We start from the raw sequence: 17,363 nt of genomic DNA, 5'->3' as shown, positions 1-17,363 counted from the left end.
CAGGAAAAAACTTCAAATATGTCTGAGAGACATAAAAGAAGCTCAATAAATGGAGAGGAAATGACATAAGAAGATTTAATATTATAGAGATGTTAATCATTACCAAGTCAACACACATGCTTAAAATAATGTAATCAAAAGTTCAATTAGATTTTTGGAATTTTGATCAATTTTTAGAAATTAATTAAAAGAAAAACATGAGGATAAGAGATACTTTTTTTTATTTTCTTGTTTTTATTTATTTATTTTGAGAGAGGGACATAGAGAGTGAGCAGGGGAGGGGCAGAGAGAGAGAGAGGGAGAAACAGAATCCCAAGTGAGCAAGAAGGCCAATGCAGATCTCAAACTCATGAACCACGAGATCATGACCTGAACCAACACCAAGAGTCAGACACTTAACCCACTGATCCACCCAGGCACCCTGAGTTTAAGAGATATATTTAAAAGATTGGTGCTGGGTAACTTGCTCTACTAGAAACTGAAACATTATAAAACCACAGTAATTTTTAAAAGGTGATACTGACTCATGTAAGAATAGGCAGAGAAATCAAAATCTTTGACCCGAAGACAAACCAGCATAAGTTAAAATTTACCCTACAGACAAAATCCAAGATTTGTACCCAATTATTTGTTTTAATACTTTGTTAAATAGCAAAAATTATAAGAAACCCCTGAAATAACCAACCAAAGAGGCTGATTAAACAATGATGGCACATCTCTTTAGGTGATGAAGTATTGCATAACCATTTAAGAGCATAGTTTGACAAATTAATAATTGCATGGGAAAATATTCATGAAAAAAATTCAGTGAGAAACACGTGATACAAGCCTCTTTATATATTTATATATAGTTTATATTTAAGTGTATATAAACAAAAAATACATATTGATTTATATTATGCACACTTGATTTTTTAAAGATATAAGAGAAATACATCAAAGTATTAAAATTACTTATGTATAATATAATTTTATTACTTTTTACTTTATTACTTTTTTTTGTATTTCTCAATTTTCCTGTTATTGTTGGCATCTAAGAGACATTCTGTCTGCCTCTACTTCAATAAAAGAATAGGATACATAAAATATTTTAAGAGCTGGCTTATTTTATTTTAATTGTTATATTATAAGTTATTCAACTGACTTCAGCCACTTAAAATTCAGTCTGATTTCTCTGCTGTTTACAATTCCCAAAAAGTCAAATGTCATGTTTTCCTTTTTTTACTGCATGAACCACCAACCAAACCAACAAGAACATAGATGTAAATTATATATACGCCAATGTAAGGAGGTATTAATTTTCTGTTCCAGATCTGTTATATAAAGTCTAGTTTTACATTTCTCAGTAGGAAAATCTATTTTTTTTTTTTTTTAAGTAGACTTAACACCCAGCATAGACCCCAACACAGGGCTGGAACTCACAACCCTGAGAGCAAGACCTGAACTGAGATCAACAGTTAGACTTTTAACCAACTGAGCCACCCAGGAGCCCCAAGCCTATATATTTTTTTTAATACCAGGAAAAGAATTCTCAGTAGAAAAAGGCCTATTTATAATGTGTCTTTGAGTCATTTTCATATGCATTTGTCTGTAAATAATAGACATCCTTAACTGAAATTTATTTGGGCAAGGAGGAAATGTATGACCCCGTGTAAGTCTGGGTCTCAGGTGGACTGGAAGTGGTCGGATCAGCCGTTCAGTTGTGTCAAAAGGGCCCAAGCTCGTTCCACTTCTCCACTCAGGCATTATTACCGTGTCAGTTCCCAGGGCGGTTCCCTTCATGGGAACAAGAAAGCAACAATGGTGCCAGTCATAAAAATGTCAAGAGAAGTAACATAGGCCACCCCTTTTTATGTCTCTTTCAGAGAAGCCCTCATTAGACTACTCAAACCTCCTTGGCCAGAACTGGGCCATGTGGCCAATCTTAAACTAATGCAAGGACAAAAGGCTTAACATAATTGTCATAGACAATATAGGAAGCCAGGATATGTAAACACAACCTGCGTTCTACTGTAAAAAGAAAGATTGGATGTGGAGGAAGGGACGGGGTGGGATGAAGGTGGGGCATGTGGCATAAATGTTGGGTAGGCAATCTTATATGCTCCAAGCCTCCATTGCTGATAATGACCTGAGAAGAGGGAGGATTCTTTTTTAACTAAAGATAGTACGAGACACCGTGGTAGATGTTGAAGTTATAACAGTGGATAGGACCTAAACTTTCTCCTCCGAGAGCTTACAGTTTTAACAGAGAAGATACACAAGTAAATAGGCAACTAAACCAGGGTGTTACATCATGGTGCCCAGGAAGCTCCCTGGATGGGGCACTTAACGAGACTTGAGTACCTAAGAAGGCAACATCCAAGTATGTTCCGAATTTTGAAAAGAGGAAGGCCTGTTGCAATAATGAGGTTGGCATATCTAGGGAATCAGAAAGTGTTGAGACCAAAGATGTAAGCAAGCTAGAGATCAGGTAGGGCCTTGCAGGCCATGCTAAAAAGCTTACATTTGATCCTGAGGAAATTGGGAAGCCAGGAAAGTGTTAAAAACAGGAAATAACATAATCTGATGTCTTTTTCAGAGTATATACTCCATCTGCAGGTGAATACTGCAGAGAATAGACTGAAAAGAGTCAAACCTAGATTTAGAGATCATTTAGATGCTTTTGCAGTAATCCAGCCCAGAAATCCAGAACTTAAAGGATGATTTGAGTTTATGGTTTAGGTAACTAAATGGATGCTGGTACTATAGACAGAGATAGAGAACTCCAGAGGGTAAAACAAGTGCACGGAAAGATTATGAGTTTATTTCAGACATTACAAATGCAAAGCGCTTATGGGATATCCAAGTGAAAATCTGCAGTAGATAGCACTGCTTGGTTAGGCTTCTTATGATTATAACTAACATTATTAAATTGCTGTTAAATATCCCCCATGAAAATCTCATCAAATAATATTAGTAATTGCCAGATTATTCAGGCATTTTCTTTTATTTCTAGCTCTGACATGATTTGAGTGATATGATGAGAAAAGTCATAGCAAATCTTTTGCATGCTGACAATTCAAACTAATAGATATTTTTAGATGTTGTGTAAGAAAAGAGCTCTGGGCTAAAAATGATGCTGACATTTACAGGCTTTCTGTAAACTTCAAAAATGTGTAGCCTTAGACAGCAAGGCTAGTAGTTTTGAAATAATGCTTAGCATCTAAACTTAATGCTTTTTCAACTTTGCTTTCTGTCTTGGGCTCAGATATTCCTACCCCTACGCTCTTTTAAAATGTTCACTCTTCTATGTTAGGCCCTAAAAGCCTCACTTACATTGGGTTCAGAGTATTTCTGGCAGGTCTGTCTTTTATAACAAGGCCTTTTGTCCCTCTTTTCAAATGTCTATGCAGTCCAGCAAGTCTAGGTCTTGTTCCCCATGAACAAATGGTCTTTTCTTAAAAAAACAAAGGTGGGTATACATCCCTTTAAAGATTCATCCAAACTATATTTTCAATAATATTTTTGTTTTGCATAATTTTGCTTAATTCATGTTATACATATTCCTGGTAGAAATTTGAAAAATAAAGAAATGTATAAAGAAAGTAAAACTGGGAGCACCTGGGTGACTCAGTTGGTTAAACATCCAACGCTTGATTTCAGTTCAGGTCATGATCGTCAGATCGCGAGATCAAGCCCACATCAGGCTCTGTACTAGGCTCAGAGTCTACTTAAGATTCTCTCTCTCTCTCTCTCTCTCTCTCTCTCTCTCTCTCTCTCTCTCTCTCTCTTTCTCTCTGTAATAAAAAAGGAAAGAAAGTAAAACTGAATAATAATAGTACCACCCAGAAGTAACAGTGGTTGATATTTTGGTATCTATATAATCTTCTTCCCATGTCTATATGTAATATAAATATATTGTTTTCCTACAAATCAGATTATATCCTGCAAAATATTTCATGAGCCTGATTGTTATTTACCATGTATCATGACCATCTTGCCATATCTTTAAGTATGCTTCAAGAGCATGATTTTTTTAAATGAGGGAATTATATTACATCATATTATATAATGGAAATAGTATTTTGCCAAGCAATCCTGCTTGTGTGAACATTTCGGCAATCCTCATTTTTAATAATAGAAATAAATGTTGGGTGAATATCCATGACCATAAGCCTTTGTGACTTTGATTATTAGAAAAATCCCCAGAAGTTGAATTACTAATTCAAAGGATGTGATCATTTTAAAAGCTTTTGATGCATTTTGTCAAATGGTTATATCCAGGAGGTCTATACAACTCTGTACTCTCACCATTCATTTATATACCATTTAATTCAGAGTAAACGACTTGTGGTTTTCTCCTCTACTAAATACCATCAGAACAAGTCTTCTTTAATGTTTTCTTAGTTCCTAATCCACATTCTTTTACTCTGAGGTTGACCAGTGAGGTTTTTCATTTCCTTCTGAAGCTACAACCACCTGGAAGAAGGAAAGAGCCATGGATTTGGGGCTGGAGAACCAGGCTGTAGTCTTAGCCTTTTCACAAACTAATCTCAGTAGTGGGTCTGGTAATCTAACTTCCTTGGGCCTTAGTTTTCTGTGTCAAAATGACAAGACTGTATTAAAGATCTCCATAGTTCCTTTCAGTAGGAAGAATAATAGCAACAACATGGGTCATCTGGGTGGCTCATTTGATTGAGCATCCAACTCTTGATTTGGACTCAGGTTATGATCCCAGTGTCATGGAATCAAGTGCTGCATTGGGCTCCACACTAGGTATGGAACCTGCTTGGGATTCTCTCCCTCTGCCCTTCTTCCCTGCTCACACTTTCCCTTCCTCTCTAAAATAAAAAATAAATAAAAATAACCCCAACAAATTATAGGTAAAACAACAAGAATTTTGCAAACGGTCTAATGTTCTCAGTAAACAATGTTATAGAATCTAATCTAAGAACAAACATTATGGTCTTCTCTAAGTAATTTTTCTTTCTTTGATAAGCTTCCTCTGCAAGCAGATTCTGAAGCTTAAACAGGGCCAAACTTAGAAGTAGTGGGCTGGTCAGCCACCTTCAGGATATGGATATCCCAAAATCTCTGCCCTACTTCATTTATTCTACCATTACAGCTTTACTTTTATATCTGTAAATAAAATTTAAAAATATTAAGAGAAAACTCATACTCACAACCTTCAGGAGGCTGGGCCTCAACTGAAAGTAGGAATCCTGGGAGCATTTAAACTAGTGAGAGCCAATGATATAAAACCACACTAAAATCCCTTAAAAATTATCACAAGAGAATGCCTGGAAACATTCAAGAGGCTCTGATAGTGCAACCAAAAGTCACTTTATTTTACTTCTTCACCTTTGTTTCACTATTACCCAGGGGCAACCAAAAGTATTTTCCAGCCATTTCTCTTCTTTCCAGATTTTCCAAGCTTTTAGTTCATCCATATCTAAATCCTAAGAGGCATTATGTCCATTGAACAAAGTATTTCAGCTATGTTTGGTTGACAGAATATGAGCAACATATTAGTTATCTGAAAATAAAAAGCAAAGTATGAACAACACAAAAAAGCCCAAATGATTCAATGAAGTATCAAACTATCTTGCATGTAATAGGGAACTACCATTCTTTGGCTCCTAAGTACCTCTGATTTGCCCACTACTTACTCATAATAAGCAAGCAGATATGCAATCTCAAGTGTCTTGTGACTCCAGTGAGAGAACAGAAGATTACAGCGAGGTTTTGGGGTGCAGGGCAGCAAGCATGATCATGCCAAGGCTGCCCCAAATGGACCTCAGGTGGAACCTGACCCTGGTTGTTAAATATGTCTCAAATGCATACTGCTCAACACTTAAACACTGTTAGCCCATTGAAGCCTGAAGTACTAGTGCAAAATTAAATTTGATTTTTTTTTTTACCTTTTTAGAGAAGGTGAATTTCAATGTTTTCACCTAAAGAGAATCAATGAAGTTTACAGGCAGTGGATCTCACCTAAATATAAAATACACATGTTATATATACACTCATGCGTATATTTAAGTGATAGAAACTTTAATACTTCATGAAGCTGACTGTCTCCTTTCAGAGAACTGAAAAATGGGACAGAAGGCAGATTTTTTTTAGGATAAAGAATAAAAAAGAAGGAAGAGAAAAAAATTTTAATTTCAGATTGGCTGGAAGCACACAGTCGACCTCATTTGGAATGAGAAGGTCCAAGGATGGGTTGGCATTTGGGAATTGGCTGACTGGATATTCTGTGTTTCTGGCCAAGCAGAGTATTTGTAGGGACATGAAAGTTATCTAAATGTTATTTTTCTCACATAGCACCCTGGTCAAGAGTAGCTCCACCTTGGGCCTAGAAAATTATTTCCAAAACCCCTAACCAATTAAATCAATATTTTTAAAAGTAGGACCCAAGGATCAGTATATTTTTAAGGCTCCCCAGGTGATTCCAATATGTACCCAAAGCTAAGACCCCCCCCCCAATACAAGATTTATCTCAGGTAATTATTATATACACTTGAGCTTACTATGTTTATTTGAGTAACACAGAGCCAGAAATTATGAAAACAGTTAATGAAATGAATCTTTCACAGATCTCTCACCCCGAAGTCCCAACTACTTTGGGCTCTTCTCTTGAAGAGTGGTGTTTGACATACCCCTACCTGAGTCCTCAATCCCCTGCTTGGGATTCCTGAAGTTACCCCAGGGATTCTAACACATCTCATAACGTCTTTTGGGAGTTTTTCCTCAGCCTACTCTGAAACCACTTAGCTCAGAATTCTGGAAAGGACCTAGAATTCTCTCTCCCCTTGAGAGGCTAACACAGCTAAGGTGGATAAGTGTAAATTAATATGAATCTTCTGGGCTCTGTTAGTTCTATGAAGGCTTTAGAAAAGTCTAGAACATAAAAAAAGAAAAAAGTCTAGAACATGCCAGCTTCAAGGGATGATTGGAGTACAGAGGGGGATAAGGAATAATCTCTGGACCCTCCCGAATTTCACCTCCTCTCTTCCCTCTCTTCTTTGATATGGTCGATTCCCATTTTTCCATGTCTTATATGCCTTACATAGCGTATCATAAGAACACAGCTTCAAAGTACTAAAATGATTCCCTTGGCAAAAAGACCAGCACCCACTCAACATCTCCACTTAGTCACCTATGCTTTCTCTTTGAGTGTCCATAGGGGTCACAGTACAAAAACATGATATATTTGAATTCTCCTGACAGGATTTTTCTCATGACCAATTTATAAATATTCACTATGATTTCTAAGCAACTGGCCTTCCAACCTCAAGGCCCCGATTTTCAAGTATTGTGTTGTTGTTTTTTTAACTTAGAATGAATATATTTACACCTACACATTTAGGAAACAGGTTAATGTTGCTTGTGTGTTGTCATTCTGATGAGCATATTGAATACAATGATTGTTAAGGAAAATTTCCATGTGAAATTCCAGACAACAAAGTGTAACCATATAAACCCGCCCCTTTCCTACTGAGTTAGGACAAAGCAGGTAGTTAAAAATCATGTTTAGTCTTGTCTCTTTATCTCAGACAATAGGAATCTTCCTAGCAAAAAATCTGTTTTTCTTGAAGAACAACTCCAGTTTCCTCAGAGAGCAGCTGAGCCCAGATTTGTGGTTCAAGCACAGCAGCCCTTTATCCCTATCATTTTCCTTTCCCCTAGCTTTGTCTGCAGGCTCATGCTGCTGCAATTAAGTCTCCTGCCTTCATTTGTTCATTGTACACCTTGTACATACTCTGAATCTTCTGGCGGCATAAAACCTAGTTAACCCAGTTCCTTACAGTTTACCTGTTATGCCTACATGTTACATTTTGTTATCTCTGGGACTGCATTGTGCTCCCATGATTAGGACTCAATAAAATTACAGCTCAGTTCAGATCTCCACAACATGGAAAGAGATTCGCAGGGTTTGTTTACAAGTATGGATGCCATATGCTTCTCTAAGAAAAAAATATGCTAATTACCAGGGAAAAAATGAGTCAAGAAAACAGGGAACTGCTGCAGACCTACTAAGAAAATAGAAAAGGTGCTTCTGTGCAATGGGACTAAATGTGGTGACTTCATCCCCTATGTTTTCTTGTTCAGTTGAATCTACACAGAAAAGGTGAAAGAGCAAGAAAAAGCCACCTTCTAACAGTGGCTATATATGCAGATTGACGTATTTCATACTTTAGCTCCAAACTGCCTCACATCCTGGTTGTTCTGGTTATAGTAAAATTAAATGTAAAATAAGATATTGAATCAAAAAATCTGTCTATAAGAGCAACCTGAACTGAGCAATTACAACTGACCCAATAAAAGTACATCTTCTTTCTCCTTTACTTTGCTTAAACTTGCTGCTCATCTCTCTGGTTTTATATTCATACTAGAACTTATTGCTGGGAAAAACGTTCAGTCAATCATTTGTCTTCAAAATAACTGCTGGTGTTTGAATTCAGTTCTACAGGGTTTTTTTCCTCCAGCTGGTTTGTGATTACAGATAAAGCTTTGTTTAAGGGGGAAAAATGAAACCACACAGCTTTTTTCTCCCAACAACACATTGGCAGGAAACCCTGGCACAGTGAGCTATGTCTCCCAGCAAAGTTTTCATACCAAGGCACCTTCCTCCACGTAGTATCCAAGGACACACTACTCAAGTCTCTCTTCTAACACAGATGTCCGCACAGAGCTTCCTCCAGAAGAAACTACAGCCAGTGTGATAACTATTCATAACCATTTATGGTGAGTTTGTAACTAATAACCATTTATAACCTGGTATCCCGACCAGTTAGGATTTGTAATGGCAGTCCGTAACAAGGGACATTCCCAGCAAGTGTATAAAATAGGCAAATAGTCAAGCGGGCTTTGTCTCTGCTCTGCTTGCAGAACTAAAATAAGGGAAAAAAAAAAAAAAGGGAGGGGCACCTGGGTGACTTAGTCAGTTTAGCTTCCATATCAGGCTCAGGTCACGATCTCACAGTTCATGAGTTCAAGCCCCACACTGAGCTCTGAGCTGACAGTGTGGAGCCTGCTTTGGATCCTCTGTATCTCTCTTTATCTGTCCCTCCCCAGTTGGCGCTCTCTCTCTCTCTCTCAAAAATAAATTAACATTAAAAAGCAAAAACTGGTGATCAAAACCACACGTAGAAAAAAAAAGAGAGAAGAAAGAAAAAGAAGAAAACATAGTTGTAAACTATTGCAAATGGCCCCTTAATGAAGCAAAAACTTCCAGGGGCTAATTCCACATCTAGTCACTTTAATCTAATATTACAAGAATTCCAAAGAGGCAAACACTTAACATTTAGCCATTGGGTTTCTCATAAAGCATAAAGCTCCCCATTTCCTTAGCTCTCATCTGTTACCCAACAAGGAGTCAGGAAGGTATATAGCCTTGAAACCATATAGACCCAAGTTCAACTTATGTAGCACAAATAAGTCTCAGTTTCAGTTTCCTCTTCTTCGAAATGGAGATGATATTTTTGCAGCAGCATCATGAGTATTTGGGGGATATTTTCTCACTGTTTATTTGCCTCTGCCAAACAGGAGGATATAACACCCACCATACTCTCTTTCTCCAAAAAGAGGTTGAATGTTGGAAGGAACAAATAATATCTTTGTGTTGGAAAAGTTAATAATGGCATACAGGTTCTCCTGGAAAATTTTCACCTAGAAAATTTTGGTAAGTGCAGTGACAAAATGGGAAATAAACCACAGAAGTAGGTAACTATTGCAGATCAAGACATGGCTTAATATGGGAATAGAGTGGAACTGTAAATGCTCTCTTGAAGTCATTCTTCAATGCAATTTAAAGTTAGGGCAAAGAACCGATGGTCGTGGACTCCTTTGACTGGGCCACTTCACTCTGCCCACACTGCTGAGACCACCAAACTTCAGGCACATACCGTCTTGCTGGTTGTATAATAATACAAAGCACAAGTAATCTTAGGCAAGCCCAGTCAACAATCCATGACAATTCTTAAACCTGGCTGGATTTTGTGGTCAGGAGTCCCTCTTCATGAAACATGCAGTCCCATTAACCAGCAGAGTGGCCTTATAACCCATCCCTTTTACAGATGAAAAATGTGGTGTAAATCAAGAGGTCCAAGGAGATTTGATACTCCCTAGACTGTAAGTTCTTTAAGGGCAGGGACCAGCAGCTTTTTACCATTATATCCTTTATGCATATCACAGTGCCTGGCATATACTAGGTGTTCAATAAAAAAATTTTTAATGGACTATAATCGAATAAACAAATGGTCATGGCTTTCTCTCTTTTAATCTTGGGTAGAGTGTGCACTAGTAGCATTGAAACTAGAATCTAAAGAGAAGACACTGGATATCCTTGGTGTCATATTTCTTTTTTCCAATTTGGATACCTAATGCCTCAAAAATAATGTGAAGTGAAATGTATACATACCTATGGTCTAGCAATTCCACTCCTAGGAATTTACCCAAGATAAACAAAAATGCATATCCATAAAAAGACTTGTACAGAATGTTCATAGGTAGTTTTGTGCAAGAATGTTCATAGTAACTTTAATTAAAATAGCCAAAAACTGAAAATGAGACATATGTTCATCAGGAGGTAAATGGATAAACATATGGTGGTATATCTATATAAAGAAATATTACTCAGCAATCGAAAGGAATACACCTCCGTTATATACAACATGATGTCTTGAATTTAATCTAACTACAGTGTATACTCTGGCTTCTTTTGCTCAACAAAATGGTCTTAAGATCTTTCCAGAGATTGCTAAAGTTCATTTTCAATAGTTTACAACACAGCAGCTGATTGCATGCATCTCTTCCCAACCCTGCATTCAGTAATGTCACATTGGTAGCTTGAATTTGGCTAGGGTGGGAGTATTTATGCCATGGGAATCAACAAATGCTACACAAACCCGGGATTTTTTTTTTTTTGAGAACCAATGAAACTAATATTTTATTTCAATTTTTCAAGTTAAAAAAGATAGGAGTCTTCAAATTGTTCTATTAGCTTATCCTCTGATGTTTGCACATTCAAGCCATCACCAAAAATAAAATGCCACTTAGGATCAATGAGTACCCCCTTAGGTGCCTTTTTTCTAGTGGACTTGCCATCCTTACACACTCTCAGCTCAGCAAGCTGTCCATCCAGGGTGAGTCCTTGGTTTGACACTGCCATGCTCCTAAAGACACTAAAGACTTAAATACACAAATGCCTCAGACACTAGTTTCTGGTGGTGTGAGCCAGTCCCTTTAGAAGCAGCTTTTGTCTTATGCCATTAGGACTAGCAGTGGAAATTTCTCGCTGGTGAAAGAAAACATCTCCCACACTCCTCTCCCACTGCTTTGCCTTATCTGCTTTCACTTTGAGACTTTCTTATCTTGGTCCTACAATCCTTGATTTCATAACCTCAACCTGGACCCAATGGGATTTCTCTAGAAAGCTATGACTTGTTTCACAATAGACCTTTACTTATAGGGAGAACTTTTTTCCCCTCTCAAATAATTCCTACAAGAAGTTATATAATGAGCCAGAGTACAGCTTCCTATGCCAATACCTTGAATAATAACAAAAATTTCCATTTGTAGGATCCCTAAGGCATTGTCATTATTAATGATTAGTAGTTAAATATACTTCACAGTTTACAGAATGCTTTCGGGTATTACCTCTTTTAGCCCTCATACTAACTCAGAGAAATAAGTATTAACAGTATTGGTCTCCCTTAACAGATGAGGAAGCTGAGGCTGACAGAAGGTCAGGTGTCAGCATCATTTAAGTAGTAGTCGACTACAAGCAAGGTGCTCAAAGGAGATCCTTCTATTGACCATGTAGCTGCTCTTGAAGAATGCAGGGTGGCTTCAACTTTGTAAAGAACATATAGTGGCTTAAATCTTATGAATATATGTGGTGACTTCAACCTTGAGACCCTGAAGTATCTCTAAACCTTCAAGACATCTGAATAATTAAGTCCATCTGGTGACAGGTAATATTCATTTCTATGACAGTTCCTAAACTTTATTAGAAGAATCAGTGACAAGGGAGCATCCCTGTTGATTCAGCAATTTTTATTATAGGATAATGTACATATATCACTATAAATTCAATGTAATAGCACCTCTACTTCAGTTCCCTTTATGTGTATTCTTCCAGGAAGTGTATTCGTATAAACAAGCATATATGTAAAAAGGCTGTGCTGTATCATTCTCCAGGCCTCTCTAAGTACATACACTGGGTTTTTCCTTCCTGACTGCCAATGTCCTCTGGATGTCAAAGACCTTGCACTACTTTTCTAGGAGGGAAAAAAAACCACATTGAACAATGAGATGGAGCTGGACAAAATACCAAATCACAGCTGGGGGGTCACATCTGTTAAACAACCCACAAGCCATGTGCAGGCAGCTTTCTGTGCAAGACACTCACCATAGCGATAATACAGCAACAGCCGAACAGTCTCTCAGCACAGGCTATGGGTGGTGTTCTCTGGATGGTGACAGATGGTCCGAACTGGCTGGGCTCCCATGGGAGTCCCTGCTGCCTGAGACTGGCAGCATTCAGCTGTCTGAAGACGGTGACTCTGCTATTCTCCGTAGGATTCTCGCATGTCCAGTAGCCTCACCTTGGGTCCTACCATCTATTTCAAAGACTTTTTTACCCACTCTTCTCACATTTCAACCATCCCAGGTGACTTTCAGCAGCTCCTGTCCATTGCCTACTATTAAGTTATTCATCTTTTTCTTATTGATTTGTAAGTGTTCTTTGTATATTAGTGGAATCAATTCTTTGCTTGCCACACTTGCTGAAGTTATTTTTTCCCAGTATTTGTCTCTTAACTTTATTAATAGTGTACTTTTTTCTATTCTGAAGTCTTAAATTTTTACTAGTCAAATGTAGAAGTATTCTACTTTATGATTTCTAGATTTTGTGTAATGCTGAAAAAAGCCTTCCCTGCTCCAAGATTCTTTTAATTGCCCATGTTTTCATCCAGTGTTTCTTCAACTTTATTTTTCACATTGAATATTTTGTCTGCAGTTTATTTCAGCTATAGAGTAAATGCTACAACTTTATATTTTTCAGATGGCTCACCAGGGCCCCAGAATTTTTGCCAAAAATAGGTATTTGCTCCTCTAATTTGAAATGCCAACTTACAAAATTCTTGACAAATTTGGGCCCATTTCAAAATTCCCATTTCCGTTCCAATGGTCTGTCTAGTTTCTAAGTTTTTAAATTTTTTAATATTTTATTTATTTTTTGAGTAAGAGAGAGAGACAACATGAGCAGGGGAGGGTCAGAGAGAGAGGGAGACAGAATCTGAAGACAGTCTCTAGGTTCTGAGCTAGCTGTCAGCACAGAGCTCGACGTGGGCTTGAACCCACAAACCGTGAGACTTTGACCTGAGCTGAAGTCAGACGCCCTACTGACTGAGCTCCCCAGTCGCCCCTAGTTTCTAAGTTTTTAAATGATTATAACCTTATAATGTTTTTTGGTGAACTATTCCCCACTCCTGGCTCCAATCCCAATTACTACTCTTTTGTTTTACAATTTCCTGGTTCCTTCCCTACCTCTATTCCAAGGCAAACTTTTACTATCATTTTGCATGAGGTGTGCCCTCAAGAATGCATCAAGAAATGGAAAATGAGGGGCTAGTGCCTGCTAGTGAGGTCATACAGACTGTAGATTTTGACCCATGGACTCTAATTGTCTTTATTTTATAGTTTCTGTAGAACAATAGCAGGGCTGTCACTCAAAACAGAACCTGGCCAATTATTCACTGACCTGTCCAAGCATGTGGTATAATTGTTCTTCCAACTGCTAGCAAACAAAGAGGCTATATTGAAATCAGCTCTTAGCTGAACTACAGGCAGTGGACAAATCTAAGTATATTGCTCCCACCACTGCAATGCTGGTAGGTTACACTATTGGTCGAGAGAGGGAACAGGCAATGATCATTATTTGCCACTCAAAAAACATAGGGCTAAGAGAAAATACATTCCTGGTCTTACCTCCAATGGGAGAAGCCTTTCTTCCTACTCCTGTGAGCAAATAGATGGACTAGCCTATGGATTCAGAACGGCATAACCCAAGCTGGAGCGGAGGATGTGGAGATTTTGACTTTCATACGACTATGTAGGTCTGGTGTACACTTTGTAGGGCTTGAAATCTTGCTAGAGAGTTATCTCCTTTCTTGTATAGACAGCACTTACAGTAATTGGAATAATACAGTCTTACTAACCAGAACTTCTGTTAGAAAAAATAAAACTATAAAAATTTTGTGTGAGAGGTGTGTTTGAAAAACCTCACTGTGAAATCTGCGTTGAAGGTCATTCTGCAAACTGCAGTCTCAAGTAGGGGGACAGTTCAGAGCAGGAGCAAGTGGTACATCTGTGTAATGGAAGCAGTTACACCTTCCCCAAGCTTTAGGGTTCATCTGTAAACCTGAAACCTCCAAACAGTCCCTAATGTTGTATAAGCTACCGGAACTAAGGTTCCTTCCCCCATGGAGCTAAGTTTTACTTAAGCTTTCTTATCACAGTGAATAGTTTTAAACAATATGCTTCTATTCTCCCTTTGTTCCCTACATCTCTACATCTCTACGTCACTACATTCCTACCTCCCCACCTACCTACTTACATGCATACATACATACATACACTAAAGAGCATTCAAATAATATCATACAACTTCTAAGCTTCTTTTGAAGATGGGACACTTTGAGTCTAAGATTTCTTCTGAGCCACTATTCTTGGTTTTAGAAACGCTTGCCAGGAAATCATTTGATATCAATCCAGCCAAGCTTCCAGGTGGTAAGGGGACACTTGCTTCAAGTGGGGGAAAGATTCTTCCCCCTTTTATCACCCTCATGGTTGCAGAAACTGGAAGATTTCAGGCATCTTACATCATTGAAACCAAGATCCATGGTGATACCAATCTCAAATTTCTTCATTTATTTATTCAGTGCACTGAAAAGCAAGTCCCACTCTATTCTCCAATAGAAACATTAGAGAGTAAATAAGCATAATTTCTGGATAATGAGGGACTTTTGTGATCCTTGTACAAACATTACGTGATCCCTTTCATTGTTGCCATACATATAACTTATCTTTTAGGAAGAGATTCACAGATCCATCCCTAATATCTCATGGTTGTGTTCACAGTTTATTAATCCCAAAATATGTGAAGAGTCTTTAAAATGCACATGCCCTTTGACTTAGAAATTCTACTTCCTCTATTTTATCCAAAGTACAAAAATAGTGAGTGAAAGCAAAAAAAATTACATACCAAAAACTATCTCTAATAATAAAAATTGAAAACAACTAAAATGTCCAATAAATGTTTACCCCTATGGTAAAGTATTATATAGATGTTACAGAGCATATTTTCAAATAATAGTGATATAGAGATATATGCCAACAGTAACGTGAAGTATTTATTAAAGTATTTAGAGGGGCGCCTGGGTGACTCAGTCGGCTCAGCGTCCAACTTTGGCTCAGGTCATGATCTCACCGTTCGTGGGTTTGAGCCCTGCATTGGCTCTGTGCTGACACCTCAAATCCTGGAGACTGCTTTGGATTCTGTGTCTCCTCTCTCTCTCCCCCACTCATGCTCTGTCTCTCAAAACTAAAATAAATAAATATTTTAAAACTTTACAAAAAAATTTTTGGAGGTATTTAAAAATGTATAAAATATTCATAAAAATATTAACATATAAATCCAAATTTCTCCTAACTTGTTTCTAAGAAAGGCCAGTAAATTAGAGTAATCATGAGTTATAAACTTCAAAGGTACAAGCTATCAGTCTTCCTTCTGCGAGTACCCCTTCAGAAGTCCCCAAAGGGCACCTGAGTTCTCTAAGATGAAGAGCACAGGCAGGATTCAAACTGGCATGAGCGCATGTGTCATTTCCTGCTCAGCCGGGAACTTCTGCTCTCTCTTAGCAATCAGGCCCTGTGAATGGGAAGGAAACAGAGGAACAAATCCCCTGCAACCACCTTACAGAAAATTACCAGAAATTGCACATATGACTTCTGTTCATGTGTTGTTGGAAAGAAGTTTGCCACATGGCCACACCCAGCCTCAAGGGAACCTAGGAAATGTGGATTTTAGTTGAATGGTCATGTATACAGGAAGAACAGAATAAGTGTTGAGGTCAACCAATAGCATACCATATCACATTATACACCTTTAAAAAAATGTTTTTTTAAACACAAGGAGGAAATACACCCAAATGCTCCCAGTAGCCATTTCTAACCCGCAGGGTTTATGGTGATGTTTCTCTTTACACTTTCTGAATGGTCTAAACCTTCTGCAATGGCTATTTCCTTCATAAGATAATAAGCATTAGTAATTTAAAAGAAGAAAGACTAGAAATAAATATTCTAAAATATTCAGAACATGAAACTACATGTATTTTTTGTCTTTATATTTTCTGAACTTTTTAGAATTTATTTTTCATGTTAGAAAGCAGTTCACCAATGTCTTAGCTCCTGCAGGGGCAGGTAGAATTGTTTTGGCCTATATTTGGGTTTCACGCATGGTCACAATTACAGTGCACTTCTATCACAACCCTCTGTTTTCCTTGTTTTAAAATAGAAAGTAAGCCTGTTTGTATGACTTTCAGTAAGATGATGAACAACATAAAAATTCTTCAACCTGCCCCCAAAGCAATCATTTTTAAGCAGCTTGTGTGTTCAATTCTAGAATGGAAGCCATATTGAACTGCTAAGTAGTTCTCTACATAGCAAGCTTTACTACTGTCCCTGTCCACATAACAACTTCTTATCTCCCTGATCAGCTCTCTTCTTGGGACATCGTTGTCCCTTCTATCCTCCCACTTAGGCTACATTACATTTAAGCGTGTTTTATCCCGCTAAAGTAAGTCCACCCTACTCACCCACCCTGGTTTCCACTGTTGGAAGCTCAAGACGTTGTCTTCCCCAGTATATTTACATTTCAGTGGAACATTTCTGAAGACCTGAAGGAATCAATTCTGAAGAGTTAAGCCATAGAGATTGGTAGAATAAGAAACTAAAATATTTTGGAAGAGATAGGACTCCCCCAATAACATTACAACCTACCATGAAGGTAACATCTTATTCATAAGGATTATGTGTACAACAGAGAGAAACAATTAGAACAAAGAATTCCATTTACAATTACATTTAAAAAATACCTACAAGGAGGTAACCAAGGAGGTAAAAGACTTGTACCCTGAAAATTATAAGACATTGATAAAAGAAATTGAAAATGATATAAATAAATAGATGCTATTCTCAAAAATCAAAAGAATTAATATCATTAAAATTTTCATACTACCCAAAGTAATCTACAGATTCAATCCCTATCAAAATAACAATGACACTTCTCATAGAACTGAAACAAATAATCTTAA

This window comes from Suricata suricatta, chromosome 3 (genome assembly GCF_006229205.1).
Source record: "Suricata suricatta isolate VVHF042 chromosome 3, meerkat_22Aug2017_6uvM2_HiC, whole genome shotgun sequence".
Classification (NCBI taxonomy): Eukaryota; Metazoa; Chordata; class Mammalia; order Carnivora; family Herpestidae; genus Suricata; species Suricata suricatta.
Note: the sequence above shows the minus strand (reverse complement) of the source record.